The 17265-nt window shown below is 43.4% G+C and overlaps 1 long non-coding RNA gene across 2 annotated transcripts; it reads right to left on the bottom strand.

Annotated features, from left to right (window-relative positions):
- Positions 1 to 14716: 14716 nt before the first annotated feature.
- Positions 14717 to 16620, bottom strand: LOC119341823. Of its 2 annotated transcripts, XR_005165289.1 has the most exons (4): positions 16574 to 16620; positions 16325 to 16502; positions 16123 to 16207; positions 14717 to 15023 (listed from the first exon to the last, which is right to left on the bottom strand). It is a non-coding gene; the product is annotated as an uncharacterized LOC119341823 (long non-coding RNA). The 2 variants fall into 2 exon arrangements; XR_005165288.1 differs by having other exon boundaries at positions 16325 to 16605.
- Positions 16621 to 17265: the final 645 nt, after the last annotated feature.

Here is a 17265-nt window from a genome sequence, read left to right as displayed (position 1 = left end):
TGCTAGATCGGTGTGACTTAGGATCGGGGTCCTGACAGCAAGGATCTACACTACATATGCAACATTATCAAAGGAAGGCTGTATATGTGGTCTGGGCTGCAGAAATGCCAGAATAGAGGGGAGAGCCTAGTCCTATCGAAGACTAGCATCTTCAGCATCTTCATCGGTCTTGCATCATTAGAAGAGTGCATAGCATAAAGTAAAGTAGTAGTAGTGTCATCAACCTCGCCCAGAGATCCTTCCTCGACTCCCTGCAAAAAAGCAATCCCGGAGCCATACTATCCATTTCTCATCTCAAGTATCTAGTTCTAGTTGTATTGATCAGGATACAACTCCAAGTGTCCGTTACCGTAGTACAGGCTATCGATAGATGTTTTCTTCCCTGCAGGGGTGCACCAACTTACCCACCACGCTCGATTAACTCCGGCCGGACACACTTTCCTGGGTCATGCCCGGCCTCGGCCAAACGATACGGTGCAACCGTCCTAGGCTTAATAGAGAGGTCAGCACGTCAGACTAAACCTATGCCCCCAGGGGTCTTGGGCCATCACCCCGGGAACTCCTACACGTTGCGAACGCGGCCGGTGAGCAGACCTAGATACCTCCTTAAAAAGGTAGGTGCTTACGCAGTCCAACCCGGCGTGTGCCACTCAGTCGCTGACGTCTATTAAGCTTCGGCTGATGCATATGATGTAGAACGCCCATACTATGCCCATGTGATGGATAGTGCTATCAGGCCAGAGGCCCCTCGGATCAAATATCCAAATCGTAGTGGATTAGGAGCGCGCGGTAACGAGTAGAGACTCACGATCGATGTGACCCCGTCACCTTGTCTCGGGGACTTGCGGCAAGGGCTAAGAATGCCTGGCCACGCCACGTAGTTATCTCGCGGGCACCTTCCAGGTCAACCTGACTCCACATCACTCGCATCACATGCTCGTGCGGGTACCCCTCAGGGCCGACCCGTCTTTAAACACTTTAATCAGTAACAATAGTAATGTAAAGGCAATCCGTGTGGCTACCACATCAAGAAGGAACCCGCGGCATCACCCTCGTTGGATTCCCACCTGATGTAAACATCAAGGTGAACGTAAGAGGAAATCACCCTCGTGGTTCACACTTGAGGTGTTGCATGACAACGTCGCTATCGGAAGTGGAAAAAGAGGAATCACCCTCGATGACCATGATCGGGTAACTACTCCACAGGGTTAGCATCAGAAGTGCTAACGAGGTATCACCCTCGGCACTTGATAGTAACGCTGCAATGTCGTACAAATAAGGGGAGTGTTGTGCGGTGCCAGGGCCTGGTCTTCAATCCCATTGATCGGGTCTTCTGATAATCCAGCGGGGCAGTTGGATCATCATAGGGTCTCTGATGGGTCTCTAACTAGCCTATACTAAGCAGTTTAGGATAAACATGTATGTAACAATAGCAGGGTACAAGATCAGGCTATGCATAAAAATAGGTAAAGCAATAGCAGCAGCAGTTTCTAATGCAAGCATAAGAGAGAAGAGAATAGGCGATATCGGAATGTTCAAAGGGGGGGAGGTGCTTGCCTGGAAGCTCTGCAAACAGATACGGATCCTCGACGGTGAAGTAGTCAATCACTGGTCCAACCGCGGTGTCAGGGTCTACCGGAAAGATGTAACGGAGGGGAAACACAATCAACAACAGAGCAATCAAAGCATCACAAGCATAACGTGGCAATACGCAGTGCTAGGGGTGACCTAACGCGGTACTACACATTGCAGACGGAGAGGGAAAACATCCGGAGGGGTTTTCCCGACGTTTGGCATTTTCCGGACAGACGAAAGAGAGGGGACAGTTCCATGTTCAGCATGCTAGGGGCACGTGACAGATGAAGGGACCACGTATTCAAATTCTTTGGGTTTTTCTGAGCAACTTTCATATATAAAACCTTTTCATCCGAGTTACGGATTATTTTATATTAATTTTCAAAGTTTATTTAAATTTCCGGAATTCTGGAATTATTTTAATTTCGAAAAAGAAATGGTGAAATACTTTTATACCCACTATGGGCTAGCCATAGTGGATGACGGGTGGGGCCAGGAAGGGCCAGTTGACCCAGTCAACGTTGACTGGTCCACGGATGAACACTGCCAGCGGGGTCCAATTGTCAAAGACTCATGTATTTTAATTTGATCTACATGTCATCCCTACATGTCATCTACTAATATACTAACTTAACATTAAGTTTTAATCCTAAACTAACAACTACTAATTAGGCAGGGGGCGGCCACAAGAGGCGGGCTTGCCCGTGCGCACGAATGGCAGCACCCATGACCACAGCCAAGCCGGTAGAAGCAGCGGCTGGGGCAGAGGAGGGCGCGACACCGGCGGCGCCCAACGGCGGCCGGTGGAGGCCATGGAGCAGGGCGGCAACACAATAGCAGTCTGCAGCGGGTGGTGGTAGCTGGTAGCAGCAGACGCAACAGGTGGGGGTGGGCGAAGCCAGGGCAGCCAGCAGGGAGCGGCGCTACCCGTAGGAGCTAGGGCGATGCAGGCACACATGCGGAGGAGCGGCCGGGTGCAGGGCAGGGCGCCGGCGAATGCGGGCGGCAATGGCACAGGCGGGTGGCGCGAGCGGCGGCAGTAGAAGCAGCAGTAGGCAACGACAGCGAGAAGTAGCAGGGCGCCCGCGGGAGCCGCCGGCGGCACGGTCGCTCGGCCAGGGTGCGGCTGGGGCACGCACGCGCAACCAGACACGGCCAGAAGTGCGACCACGGGCGGATGAGCATGGCTGCGGGCATGACGGGCAAGCAGACTACGGTGTCAGATCAAAGGGGAAAACATGTGGAGATGGAGGATAAGCTCACTGCGAGCTCGATGCCTAGGTCGGGGAGGTCAGAGGTGGACCCGAGTGGCGGGAATCGATGGCGGACGACGATGATGTACATGATGAAGATGGTGATGATGGCGAGTGTACGGGCCATACCCGCTCGATTTGGTCCTCGGGATGGATGAAGTGGACCGTGGCAATTCTCCTGGGCGTCTTCTCATGGGGCGGGGAGTACGGTGGCCGCGACATCGATGACAACATGGGGACGGCAGCGCTCGGGCACGCTTCAAATCAAGAGAAAGAGATAGAGGAAGAAATAGGGGATTAGGGTTCAGACAAGGGGGGTGCGACGGTGTTTTGTAGGGCACCAGGGAGGTCGGCGATGGCCAGCACGTGGCCATGGCCGCGGGCCACCACGGCCACCCCTGCCTCCAGTGTAGTGTAAGGTAGGATATGCTTCGGAGGTTGGGTTGGGCCTCTAGTTTCTTCTTCATAGTGGGCCAAAAGTGCATAGAGCAATTCAGTTTTACTTTTCTGTAAAAATTAGAAGCTACTGTTTTCTATTTAAATAAGCTTTCAAACCATTTTTGTTGCACATGGAATTTGTTACACAATTACCAGAGAATAATTTGAGCTAGGATAAAAAGTTTTGGGGCAAATGGAGTTAAATAAATAATGGTTTGTTTTGAAAAGGCCAATTTATTTGCTGTTGGACCACTTATAATATTTCTAGGGGCATTTTAGTAATCCAACCAGGGTTGGTTTCTCCATGAAAAATGTTTGGGGATTATTTGCAACATCATGAACATTTTTGTTTGCGTGACAGAAGAAGTAAATATTTGACTGGTATTTCAAATGGAATTTGGCTTTAATTTTCATCAAGTGGCAATTTAGTTTGAAAGGCATGACGGCATGGCATCATTAAAGGGGAGATCACTGTAGCATGATTCTCGGGGTGTTACAATTCACCAAAAGATTCCGATGATACTCTCCGATGTTCTCTCGAGAACTTGTGCTCGTCACTTTTGTGATTCCCTTCCAGTGACAACCCCTATGGATACCTACATACAACTTTCGTACATACATTTATTCCTCGTTGCTCTTGTCCTGAAATACTCTTCGTTGTCCCGAGAATCCTTTGAGCTTACTGTCTTGCAGTTCATTACCGCATGAAAGCCCTTAGGATAATTCCTCACACTTACCAGGGATCCGTTCATCCCAGATGCTCATGTGCTTCGCAAAATAGTTCATAATGCTATCTGATATTACAAAAATCCTCTACAACCTATTTCTCTTGGAATTCTTGCCTGCTTGCATTACAATTAATTCCATATGTTTAGTAATCTTCGTTGACATCACTTACTGATAACCCACAAGTATAGGGGATCGTTTGTAGCCTTTTCGATAAATAAGAGTGTCAAACCCAATGAGGAGCTAAAGGTAGAACAAATATTCCCTCAAGTTCCATCGACCACCGATAAACTCTACGCACACTTAACCTTTGCTTTACTAAAACAAGTATGAAACTATTTTGTAGGTGTGATGTTAGAACTACTTTGCAAGAATGAAACTAGGAGTACTTTGCGAGAATAAAATTAAGAATATTTTGCAAGATAATAAATTTAGTAGTTTAGTAGAAAGCTTTTGTCACATAAGAACGTTATTTGTCCCTATGTGATCGATAACTAAACCGGTGATCATTATTGCAATTTTATATGAGGGAGAGGCATGAGCTAACATACTTTCCATACTTGGTTCATATGCACTTATGATTGGAACTCTAGCACGCATCTGCAACTACCAAAGATCATTAAGGTAAAACACAACCATAGCATTAAGTGTCAAGTCCTCTTTATCCCATACGCAACAACCCCTTACTCGCGTATGTGCTTCTGTCACTCACGCCACCAACCATAACTGAATCATGAATTTATTACAACACCCTACAACAGGGGTCCCTCACATTTGCGCGACACGGAGGGCACCATAGGATAGCACCAAAATAAAATATACAACTCAGACCAATCATGATCATCAGTCAACCCATAGGACAACACTACAAAAAAATACACTTCCGTGATGATACGTGTTTGTCATAGTAGGTCATGCTTTTTGACATGCATGTACATCCATGACGATATTATGACAGAATCAAGATAGTCATACCTGTGTTGTCGTAGAAGTGTTCCATGACATTACCAAAATTATCATCACGGAAGTGTCCACTTCCACGATGATAAATCGCGCGTCATAGAAGTGCTTTCGTCAAGGGTGACCAACACGTGTCATCCACCGTAACGGTTTGCCGTTAAGCTATCGGGTCTAGTTTTGATCTGATAACCCGTTAACAGCCAGGACCAATGGCGATTTTCCACGTGTAAAATTCTCATTGGCCGAAGGAAACACGTGTTAGCTTGTCATTGGGTCAGATAGGTGCCTATGATATGTCAACACGTGCGAAGGCCCAACATTGGCCCATTTAGCTTACTAAGGCTGGCCCGTTTGAGTTGGTCAAAAGTTTGCGAGCCGGCCCATGAAAAGCCTGTTAACGGTCTGTTCGCATATAGCCCATTTTATGGCCCGGCAACTCACGGCCCGTTAGGGCCTTTCCGAAATCGTCCCAACAGCGTCATGTGGGCCGTCGAATATAACACTAGCCCATTTCACTTTCGACCCATGTATGGCCCACAACGTCTTTCAGCCCATATGAGGCCTTCCGTATCTTTAGGCCCTTCAGTGGCCCATAGTGACTCTGGCCCATAATGAGTAGTAAATTTCTTTGTACCCATTAACGACCCATGATTTCCATGGGCCGTTTCCAGCCCGTGTTAGCTTTCGGCCTACTGATGGCCCATACGTTCTTGGGCTCCTTTCCGACTCTCGATTACTTCTGGTCCATTAGTGGTGTGTTCCCCTAATGGGCCAAATTTGGACCGTGGTTAGAATCGGCCCATTTGTGTCCTGTTAACCCGTTGCGCCATTTTCCAGCCCGTCATGTATTCTGACCCATTAACGACCCGTTATGCCTGTGACTGAATTAAGCCTTTGTTGTCTTCTGGCCTATTAATGGCCCATTGCCATGCTAGCTCGATACCAATTATGCCCATTTACGGCCCATGTGGACCCATTTATCTGACGGCCCGAGGCCCACCGATTCTACGGCCAGTTGGAGGCCCATTTATCCAACGACCCGTAGGAGGACCATGGATCCTATGGCCTGTAGCAGGCTCTAGGTTACCATGATCCGTATATGGCCCATGGTTGTTGCGACCACTAGAAATCCAGGGAAAAAGAAGACTAGGAAATAAATAAGCCCGAAACTAACGCTGGGCTATTAAGGCTATTGCACAGATTACATCCACCGGGCATCAAAGTTCGCCACCAGTGCAAATATAGGGAACACCCTACACTATACAAAAATGGCTTGTTGTTTTCTTCAGCCGGTGGCTGCACGTTAAGAACAAATTTTGTATCGCAAGAAAACAAATTACAACCATAAAACAAAAGGAAGGTTGGCATGAAGGTTAATAGTTTGGCAGATAAATGCACCACCAGAAGTTCAGAAGCTCAATTCATTTGACCTGAGTGATACGTTTTCATGTTGTACTGTCCGATGGAGCACCATAACTTTCACCTTCATTTCTCCTAGGCTCCTGAACAACATAGCAAATGTCTGATAGTCTGGTTTCAAAACCATGCATATCTTGACGACATCGAACAATGGTTATCATTGTTTCACAAAGGGTCTCTGTTAGGGAATGGACTTGTGTCTGGAGCCCAGATATAACATTGTTTTGAGCTTGCATATCTTGATCATGAGGCAGTTTGGACGAGATCGCCTTAACAACCAACCCAATATTACGCAGGAACGTGGTTTTGGCACTGTTAGTGGACAGGTACTGACCCACTGGAGCAAGAGGTGACATTGCGGTTATAGTTGCCTCGTCACCTTCAGAAAGTGGCGGTTCCACTATTTTATCCATAGCTTTCTGAAAAGTTGAGTTTTTACATTAATACTACCAGAACAGAAGATATTAAGGAGGAAGTAAAACCGAACAAAATAGCTTTGGTCTATATACAAAACTTATTTTGGTGAACCCATGTAAAATATTAGTTGTATTTTACTGCAAAGTACATAATAAAACCAGGTTCCAAACATATGACTATGTACCATGGCTAATGTATTGTGTATTTCTTCACATTTGATTGACATCTAAGGATAAAGAGACAAAGTTTATAATATGGTAAGCATAGTATGACAATATTCATATGTAACATCCCAAATTTCCAATTTTGAATGTTATACTTAGATCATTCATGCATATCATATTTTATTGCATTTTGTTTCGCGATCCTAGAAATTCTAAGCAACTCAAGGACCCACAGAGAGAGTTGGGGATTTCATCGTCTTCATATTTGAGTTTTCTCAGATATTGAAACATGGATCATTTTGGTTTTAATTAATTTTTCTCTCCTAAAATATTTCATATTAAAATATATGAGAGGAGATAATATGACTTCTCCAAAATAAATGAAATATTCAAGGAAAAATATTAAAATCAAATAAATAGTTTTATTTGGATTTTTTAATGCAATTTTATTTGAAGTAGAAAAAACTATGCATAATTTAAAATTGCATTTTAGGCCAAGAAAATGTTCATCCTGTTCTAAATATTTTATTTTGATGGTGAAAATTTGTTTTGGTATTTTTAGATTTTTATTTTATTTTCTCGGATTTGTTTTTTTTCGGCGAAATATATATAAAAAAATTAGCGCCCGACTGGGCCGGCGGCCCAGCCGAGCCGCGCCAAGCCCGCCGCCTCCCTCACGCACGCGCCCGTGCCCGAGCCGGACTTCGCCGGAGTCCGGGACACCCCCGCCATCGTGGATTGCCCCCTCCCCAAGCCAGCCCCGCCCCGCCCCCTTTATATGCCGAACCGCGCCGCCGCCGCCCTCAACCCTGCCTCGCCCCGCCTCCAGAAGCAGCAGTAGCAGCCGTAGCCCGCAGCAACCGCCGCGACGCCGCTCGCCATCGCTCACCGCCGCAGCACCCCGCGCCGCCGCGTTCCGCCGTCGCCCCGTAGCGCCCCGCCTCGCCGGAGACGCCACCGGAGCCGCCGGTCCCGATCCGATCCGCCCGCCGGTTTTTTCTTCAGTTTTTAGGTAAAAAACCTCGGTTTTTAAAAAACCCTAGATTCGTTTTTTATATTAGATCGGTTCGGTTTTTCCGGTTTAGTTTAATAGCGGACATTCGTCCATATGTTTGTTTTAACAAACGGTGTTCACCCGTTAGCCGTAGACAGCGAACGTTCGTTCGTTAGCCTGTTCGTCAGTTTTTCTTTTTCCAGCGTTTTTCCGTGATTATTTTCGATCGTGATTTCCGCCCTAATCTTCGTTTTAGTTTATCTTTTCGCTCGTTTATCAGAATCAGGCGAGTCAAACGCCCAGGTCTTCGTCTCGAAGCCCTCTTTCTGTTTAAACAACTTGAACAAGATTTTGGTACTGTAAAATTTGACTTTAGTCCAGATTAGTAAACGAATCTTGTTTATTTTGCAGTTTGAGTTTTGTTGCTTCGCTTGATTTGATTCTTTTTGCAAACCGGAGTTCTTAAGTTGAACTTTCTGGTTAGATCTCTCATTTGAGTTTTACCCGTGCTTCTAGTTTGAGTGCTTATGTATGTATTTTTTTTGCGATAGAGTACCCGGAGTGCGAAGCGTGCTACTACGTGTCTCTAGGTTTCACGGATCATCAGCAAGGCAAGTAACACTTTGATCACATCCCTTTACTACCCAGTTTTTATTGCATTAGATCAACCCTCAAACATTGCATGGTTAGGAGCTGATTAATATGTGGGTTTTGGGAAGTAGATGATGAGGTAGAACCTATTGCCTTGTTTATTATCAAACCTTTGGGAGTTACTTCTACGTTATGCTCAGGATTGCTAAGCTATGCTCGTAGACGTGTATTGGGTGAGTGTATCCATGACAGATGTGAGTGTTGTTAATTAATGGTTAACTTAAGGTGGCTACTTTAATACACCTCTAGGTGGATTGCTTGAGGCACCCTAGAGTACCTAGTGGTTGTCAGGGCACCTAGAGAATCGAGTGTTGTCCAAGGATATCCCGGAGTACCCGTGTGATCATCCTACGGTCCGCCACCCAGGCTCAAAGGGATCATAAGATTATTCATGCTAGAAACTTCCATGTGTAGCCATAAGCTATTATGGGCTCTAGCATAGTTGAGTATGTTGCATGACCTCTTTCAGTGGTGGGCTAGCAGATGTAGGGGAAAGTAGGTGTAACTGTCCACCCAGAGTAGAGTTATTGTTTCAGAAAGACTGTGTCTCGAATCTCCGACCATGTATGTATTCGAGTCTTGTGGGGAAAAGTGTGCAAACCTCTGCAGAGTGTACAAACTAATCATGGTTAGCCGTGTCCCCGGTTATGGACATTTTGAGTATTTGGTTCTTGGATTATCATGTTGATCTCATCACTCTAAATATAATTTAATTGGGTTCATGATGATGTTTAATTGGGATTGAGTTGGAGGAACCTTCTCAATGTTTAACAACCACCATGATAGTTAAATAAATTTTATTCCTTTGTTGTAGGAAAAAATTGGCTTTATGCAAAACTGTAACCATAGAGCTTTCCACCAGCCAAATATGCATGTAGTGATAGCATTCATTCTGTTCATTACTCCATGTGTGTTACATTGGCAGCATATTCCATGTGCTGACCCGTTTTGAGCTGCAACGTTTCATGTTGCAGACTTTTCAGACGACGAGTAAGGTGCCATAGGTCGTTGTCTTTCACTCAGCTATGCTGTTGGAGTTGATGGACTCAGTTTATCTTCCAAGCCTTCCGCTGTTATCGATTCTAGATGGCCTTAAGCCATATTATTGTAATAAGTTCTCTTTTGAGACATTCGATGTAATAAGTGTGTGATTGCTACTCTGTTATAAATCCTTGAGTATTGTGCGTGTCAGCATTACCGATCCAGGGATGACATTGATGCACAGAGATCAGACTGTTTGAGGTCTGGTCGCTACATCATATCACAAAACAACTGAGAACAGACAAACATGCAATTATAACATTGTGTTGGCAAGTCCAGCACGGAACTATATTACAGATCAAGATCAAAGGGACATCACTCCTCTCTTTTAGACCTTGTAAGGAGCAATGATACGCTAAGACAATTGTGTATAAAATTAAAAAGAGTAATAGACATTGGCTGCAAACCATGCAGTTCAATGCACAAGTCAGAGTAAGTAGTAGTTAAAGGCATGAGGATTAAGGACTTACAACCGCGGCTTTGACTAGTGTAGTCATGCCCTTCATCTTGCTGGTGTGACAGTCCTGGAAGATATCCACAACATTTGGTTCAGGTACTTTTTGTTCCTTGCGGGCTTTCCTCTGCATTTGGAACAAGTCAATATAGATATGATAATATGGCACAATGAAAAGAGTGAAATAGCAACTAATTACAAGAGCCTCGCAGTGCGCAATATAGCTACGAGATCCAGTCGTCTGTTGGAATTTCACTTTCGTATGGTTGGCCTTGTTCTTTGAACAATTCACCTACAAGAATATAGATTTGTGAGGCACATGCGTAAATAGGAGTTCAACATGTGATCTGATCACATACATATAACGTACTTGATACTTTGGATCAAACCAGTGTTTTACAAGGCCTCTCCAGTCTTCATCCGATATATTTTCCACTGGAGATGTTTGGGCAAGTTCACTGTTAGCCTTGCCTTCAAAGTGAGTTTTCCTCAAGTTATACCAATACTGTCGCAAAGCAGACTTGAAAACATGGGTGCAAGCTTGTCTGGTTGCATCATCTTGGTTATCCAACTTGGACCTCATCTATTGAAAATTATGGGAGTCTCATTATCAGCAACCTAGAAAGTATGGGATAGAGCAAGACTATATTACTAGTTTCCATACATAACCATACTTACAGATAAATGGTCAAGGAAGGTGTTGAACTGGGTTTCGTATTTGTCATTCCTGTACTGAATCCATGTTGGGAGGATGCGTGCATGACACCTAACGGCAACCGCTGCCTCTAATACTAACTTGACTGACTCTGTAGCATCACGTGGCCTTTTTAAACCCGCCTCAAAATGGATCTCCATTCTTCCTCCTCTAGATTTAGTTAACCTATCGAGCATTATCCCTCATGTTTGTTTCCTCTTGCGCCTAGGTTCTAGTCCAACAACGACATAGACAGTGTTAGTGTACATCAAACTGTGAGACTACATATAAAGAAGCATGCAACTGTAACTTGACTCCAACAACTACCTTCTAGCTATTGAAGCTCACAAGGTTCATCTAATCTTGCCAACTCATCTTGTGTCAAGAGTGCTTGGGAAGTAGTGTCAGGTGGCAAGGAAACTTGGGAACGTGCTGCTAGCTCAGTTGACGCACGAGTAACTCGTGCAGCTGGTGGTACTGTGGAAGGTGTTGCAACAACTAGGGCTTTCTCTGGTTGTTTGGTGGCAGCTATTTTTTTTTGTTTGGCTAGTTTTGCAGCTCGTGTAGCATGGGATACCATGTTTGTACAATTTTCCGCTGGATTTTGACCTTCTATTGCACCATCAGTACCAGTAGAATCTACATTATTCGGCCGCTTCTGTTTCCGTGTGTCCTTAGTACTAACACCACCCCCTGTCATTCTGTCTTCCTTCCTATTTCTCTGTGCCATGTTAAGTCAAGCTGACAAGAAAAAAGAATAAAAATTTAGTTCTTTCAAACAAATTGATGCATGATACAGAAGAACTGAACTTTGATGTTAGACAACCACATGATAGGATGATGTAATATGTACGAAAACAAGACGTCATGAGATAATCAGAACTATGATGAGTAAACTAAGCAGAAGGCATTTCAATAAATTATAAGTAATGCAATTGAAGGTAGACACCATATGAAAGATTCTACAAATATCGCTCTGTGAAGTTAACAGTGTCTCGTCATAACCGGCGTTTAAACAAATGTGAAGCAGTGCAAGAAATAAATCATATGCAAGATGCAAACAACATCACACTACCAAGTTAAAGGTCTCTCGTCATTAGTGCCATTGCATATTCACAACATTGCATATTCATACCTTATGATGTGTAAACTAAGCAGAAGGCATTTCAACAACTTAGAAGCAATGAAAGCTATGCACCATATGTAAGACGCAAAAAATATCACTCTACCAAGTTAAGACTGTCTCGTCATTAGTGCCATTTTAGCAAATTAGTAGTACAAGCTAGAAAATAATGCGAGATGTAAACTATATCAGACTCCCAAGTTAAACATGTCTTGTGAAAAGTGATTGTTGCAGGTTACACAACAGTAGTACTTTGATGTAAGAACATGGTGTGATAGACAGATATAGTATGTTCTAGAAACAAGAACAGGTATGATATGAGGATGGAATATGTATGAAAAACAGGACGACATGGCATATTCACAACTAATTGTGTAAACTAAGCAGAAGTAATTTAATCAAATTACAAGCAATACAAGTGAGACACCGTAAACAACATGCAAGATAATATCACACTGCCAAGCTAGAGAAAGCACCTTGGATGCCGGTTTCGCCGAAAGAACGCCATCAGTCCCTGCCTTATTTTTTTCCTTCATGTTTCTTAATTGCATTGCCTTGTCAAGTCAAACCCACAAGAAAAATGAATAAAAATTCTCTTTTCAGAACTCATTGATGCAGGATGCTGACGAGCACTACTTTAATGTAAGGCGACCGCATGATAGGATGATTGAATGTGTAAGAAAAAAGGATAGCATTGCATATTCACAGCTATGACGTGTAAACTAAGCAGAAGGCATTTCAACAAATTAGAAGCAATGAAATCTATACACCATATGAAAGATGCAACGAATATCACTGTACCAACTTAAAACTGTCTCGTCATAAGCGCCATTTCAACAAATTAGAAGTAGTACAAGCTAGAAAAGAATGTGAGATGTAACCTATATCACACTCCCAAGTCAAACGTGTCTTATGATATGTGATTGTTGCAGGTTACACAACAGTAGTGCTTTGATGTAAGAACATGGTGTGATAGACATATATTGTTTGTTTTAGAAACAAGAACACGTGTCTGATTCACTAGTATAATGTGTAAAGTAAGCAGATGGAACTAGATATCATACATAACATGCAACCACATATAACAATGCCAAGTTAGAGGGAGCACCTGTGATGGTGCACTAGGGGAGACGTGCTCATCATCAACACAACTATGTTGAGTGTCTATGCATGTGTTGTCTTCCAAATCTTCTTGGGGGGGGGGGTGTGGCGGAGTAGAATCTGTAGAGGCCCTTTGTTTGGAATGAGAACCTTTATCCACTGCCTTGCTAATTTCCTTCTGCTTTACTGATTTTGAATTGTCAAGTAAAATCGACAAGAAAAAGCAATAAAATTCACTCTCCAGAACTCATTCATGCATGATACTGATCATCACTACTTTTATGTAAGGCAAACGCATGATACCATGATGTAATATGTACAAAAAACAGGACGACATGGCATATTCACAACTGTTTGTGTAAACTAAGTAGAAGCCATTTCAACAAATAAGAAGCAATGAAAGCTAGACACCACATGAAAGATGCAACCAATATGACTCTGCTAAGTTAAAAGCGTCCCATCATAAATGGCATTTCAAAAAATTAGAAGCAACGCATGATGAAAGATGCAACTAATATCACACTGCATATACTAAAGGTGTCTCGTCATATTGATTGACGAGGGATACAAAAAAACAATAGTTTTATGTAAGGACATGCTTAATAGACAAATGTACTATGTACTAAAAACAGGAAGGCATGTCACATTTACAGGTATAATGTATAAACTAAGCAGAATAGCACATGAAATTTAACCAGATTGGAAGAATTACAATCTAGACACAATATGCAACATGCAACCACATATCACGCTGCCAAGTTAGAGAAAGCACCTGCAATGCTAGTGTAGGGGAAATGCGGTAATCAACTACAGAGCTACATTCACTATCTTCATCTAGCCATGTTGTTTCTTGAGAGTCATGTGGGGAGGGTGACGCTGCATTCTTTAAATGAGGATCTTTTCTCGCAGTAGTCCACCGGCCTGACTGCTTCATCATAAGTGATTGATGAGGGACACACAAGAACATTAGTTTGATGTAATAACATGGTTAATAGGTAGATGTACTAGTATGTACCAAAAACAGGAAGCCGTGTCATATTCAAAGGTATTATGTGTAAGCTAAGCTGATGTAGTTTAACCAAATTGGAAGCAATATAAGCTAGACATTTGGCTGGAGTGGTGAGCATGATCATCTAGGACGTGAGAGCCTGGTGGGAGGCGGGCTGCTTCGCCACCATCGTGGTTTTTTAGTTGGCTTCCAGGTGATGCCTGTCTGTGTTGGGCTTGTCACTGGCTCGGCTAGTGCCCTGACTAGCACTACAAGAGATTGGACCTACCATGACGAGCTCAAAAATGTCACTTAATAGCTAAAAACGTCACAAAATACTCATGTGTGACATTTTTCGAGCGTCACCAGCATCGTCACGTAATCCCCGTCACAGATTATTACTAGTGACGCAGCGCGTAAAAAACGTCACCAAATATGGGACCTTCAGTGACGAAGTTGTCGTCACTAGAGTTTTGCTGGGCTAATGCCTACTGGATTTCCACATGGGCCAAACCCAATAATTCAGCTCATTTTTTTATTTTTGGATCTAATTTTTTGGTGGGCCATAGCCAATTTGCATCACAATAGTGGTTGATGGAGCAGTTGCCATTTCTTGCTAGCCTTTTCAAGTATTATTTTCTTTGTAGTTTCTCCTCTAAGTTTAGTTTGACATGGTCCGAAAACGCATCGTGAGGGTGTCATGTTTTTAAGACCATCTTTCCATTGACCAATTTTCACATCATATTACAAGCCAACTAGTCTCTATACAGCGTGCATATTACACATTACACTTACATGCTCCATCCAAAATAACCCAAGCTACATAGTCATCCAATAAAACAACTTTTTTTTAATTTTAGAGGTCATCAATAGAGACTGTGTGGGTCTGACTCTTAGCTACCGCCTTCCTCAAAACTCGAAACTTTTGTTGGATGCCTCTTCTCGTGACTTCTTGAAGGCAACTAGAGTTGGTATAATCCTCCTTTGTCCATATCAACTTCTTGAAAGATGACTTACAAATCAACCTATTGGAAACAAAGGCATAAATATAGCATTATGAATGTGTTACAGAAAAAATATACGATTGCAACAAAGAACAAACAAATTTATTACTCGAAGCACTAGATGGAATCTTAACAAAAAAAAGACTTACTAGTACTTGTCTAGTAAGTGATATTAAGAAAAACATGATGTATGTGTGAGCATAAAAGGACATCCGAAATATTATATTAGGATAAACGCCTATTAATACACCAAAAAGTAAGAAAACTATTAGAATTAAGAGGACACACGTAAATTAGATCTGAACTCAAAGTTTCAAATCTGGATAGGAAAAAATTAGCATTTGTAGTAGGTACTCCTTCACAAATTAAAATGGTGCCAAAAAACAGAATATTTAAAAAAGCCTCGAAGGAAGAAACATTCAAGCAGCCTAGAATAGTAAAGAAAGCATGAACAACTTATTGCCTAGCTTAGTTGTTGTGAGTGGCACACATTTGATTGGAAGTGTGATCAATAAGACACGTCCATCTAGGAATAAATTACTTACAATTACACTATGGTCATAGGCCGAATAAAAAGCGTGTTTGGGATTTGATCTTAAGTTGTAGTATCTGCTTGCTTGGACAGTAATGTTCATTAGCCAGTATGACTTCTGATTGCTACAAACGAGTTCAGTGAATCAGTTCTCCATTAGTAATTTTCCAAAATCATGTCGAATCGCTCATACAACTCTCGCTGCAGTTCTACAACAGCAATTCACTTGCAAATCTATTCACAGTCCATCAAAAGGAGTTCAAAACTACGAAATAACATAACAAAAATGGGGGAGCATCAGCACAATGAAAATATTTTATTGCAACTACTATTTAATGACTAACCCATTTCACAATGGGGGAGTACTATCTTGGTTCTCATAATAATTTCTCTTAAATCAGAATGGGTACAATTCAGTTTACAAATTCCAACTTAAGTGACACATATCAACTAACTTCCATATAATCTGACCTAGCAAATACTAGGGGAGTACTATACAGGCATCTCACAATTGAGCAATAAGAACTTGCTAACAGGGAGGAACAGAATGAAACTAATATCTGAAGAGGAGAGAGTTCAGCGTCGTACACATGTTAACCCAGGTTGCTGGTCGAGCTTGACGGTCCTCCAGCAGAACTCCGGCCTGCTTCTATGGTCTGTGCTCCATGTCAATCTGATGGAAAAAACCCAAGAAGAAGACAAACAGAGGGTCAACGAGATGTACTATAAGTGTCGGAAGGTCGGACGACTATGGCCCGACTCATTAGTTAATAAAAAAAATCAATCATACTCTATGGCGGTAGTCCCTGACGAAAGCGATGAGCCTGGTGTAGTAGCCTAACATGAGGTTCCGCACAAGGAAGCCATAGCCAGTACCCACATCACCAAGACTCATCCTCACCATCATTTTCTCCAATGGAATTGACAAGTTTATGGATGAGTGGCACCACAAAGTGAGATTTCAGTCCCTGCAATCACAAAAGAGGGATCAGAGGATGCACGCACGCAGGCACTCACACAAAGAACGCACATCACGCACACAAGCTGTGCCACCACCGCGCGACCAGGCTGGTCCGGCCGCGGTGCAGGCTGGGTCCGCCACTGCACGCCATGGAGGGCCTCGACGCCATAGGCAGCTTCCGTAGCGGGGCACCCTCAAGGAACCCTACGGGAGAGGGAGGAGAGAGCAGCTGCTCCTGCAGCCGTCGTCGCGCTTGGTTGCCTCCGATCTACCACCGCCGCCACACGGGCGAAAGAAAACTAGATCGGATAGATAGGGTTTCCCTCCGGGAGGAGAAGGTGGAACCTGGAACGAGGGGAAAATCGCTGCTTATTTGCGTGGTTGAGCTGGCTTGAGCCCGCTTATAGAAAAATTTAAAGAAAGGGCGTTTTTCTGGGCTTGACAGGCTATGGGATGTGCTGTGCCCGTGAAATACGAAGTTACGAACAGCCAGAACCAAGCCGTTTGCCTAAAGAAAAAAAGCCGGAACCAAGCCGTCCCGTGCCTTGCCTCTCCCTGCCGGGAGCCCGGGACAGACGAACAGATTGATCACATAGGCCCCCGCAAGAAAAACTAACCTACAGGTCGAGCCACACATGCCCGGGGAAGAAATAACTAAACCTGCTGAGTGTTACTAGCATATATGCCTACATATAGAGTCTAGGACCATGATAATATTTTTAGCACAATTTACATTAGTATCTTTTTTTGCAAAAAAATTACATTTGTAT

The sequence above is a fragment of the Triticum dicoccoides genome, chromosome 7B, assembly GCF_002162155.2.
Source record: "Triticum dicoccoides isolate Atlit2015 ecotype Zavitan chromosome 7B, WEW_v2.0, whole genome shotgun sequence".
NCBI lineage: Eukaryota > Viridiplantae > Streptophyta > Magnoliopsida > Poales > Poaceae > Triticum > Triticum dicoccoides.
This window is presented reverse-complemented; position numbering and strand designations above follow the sequence as displayed.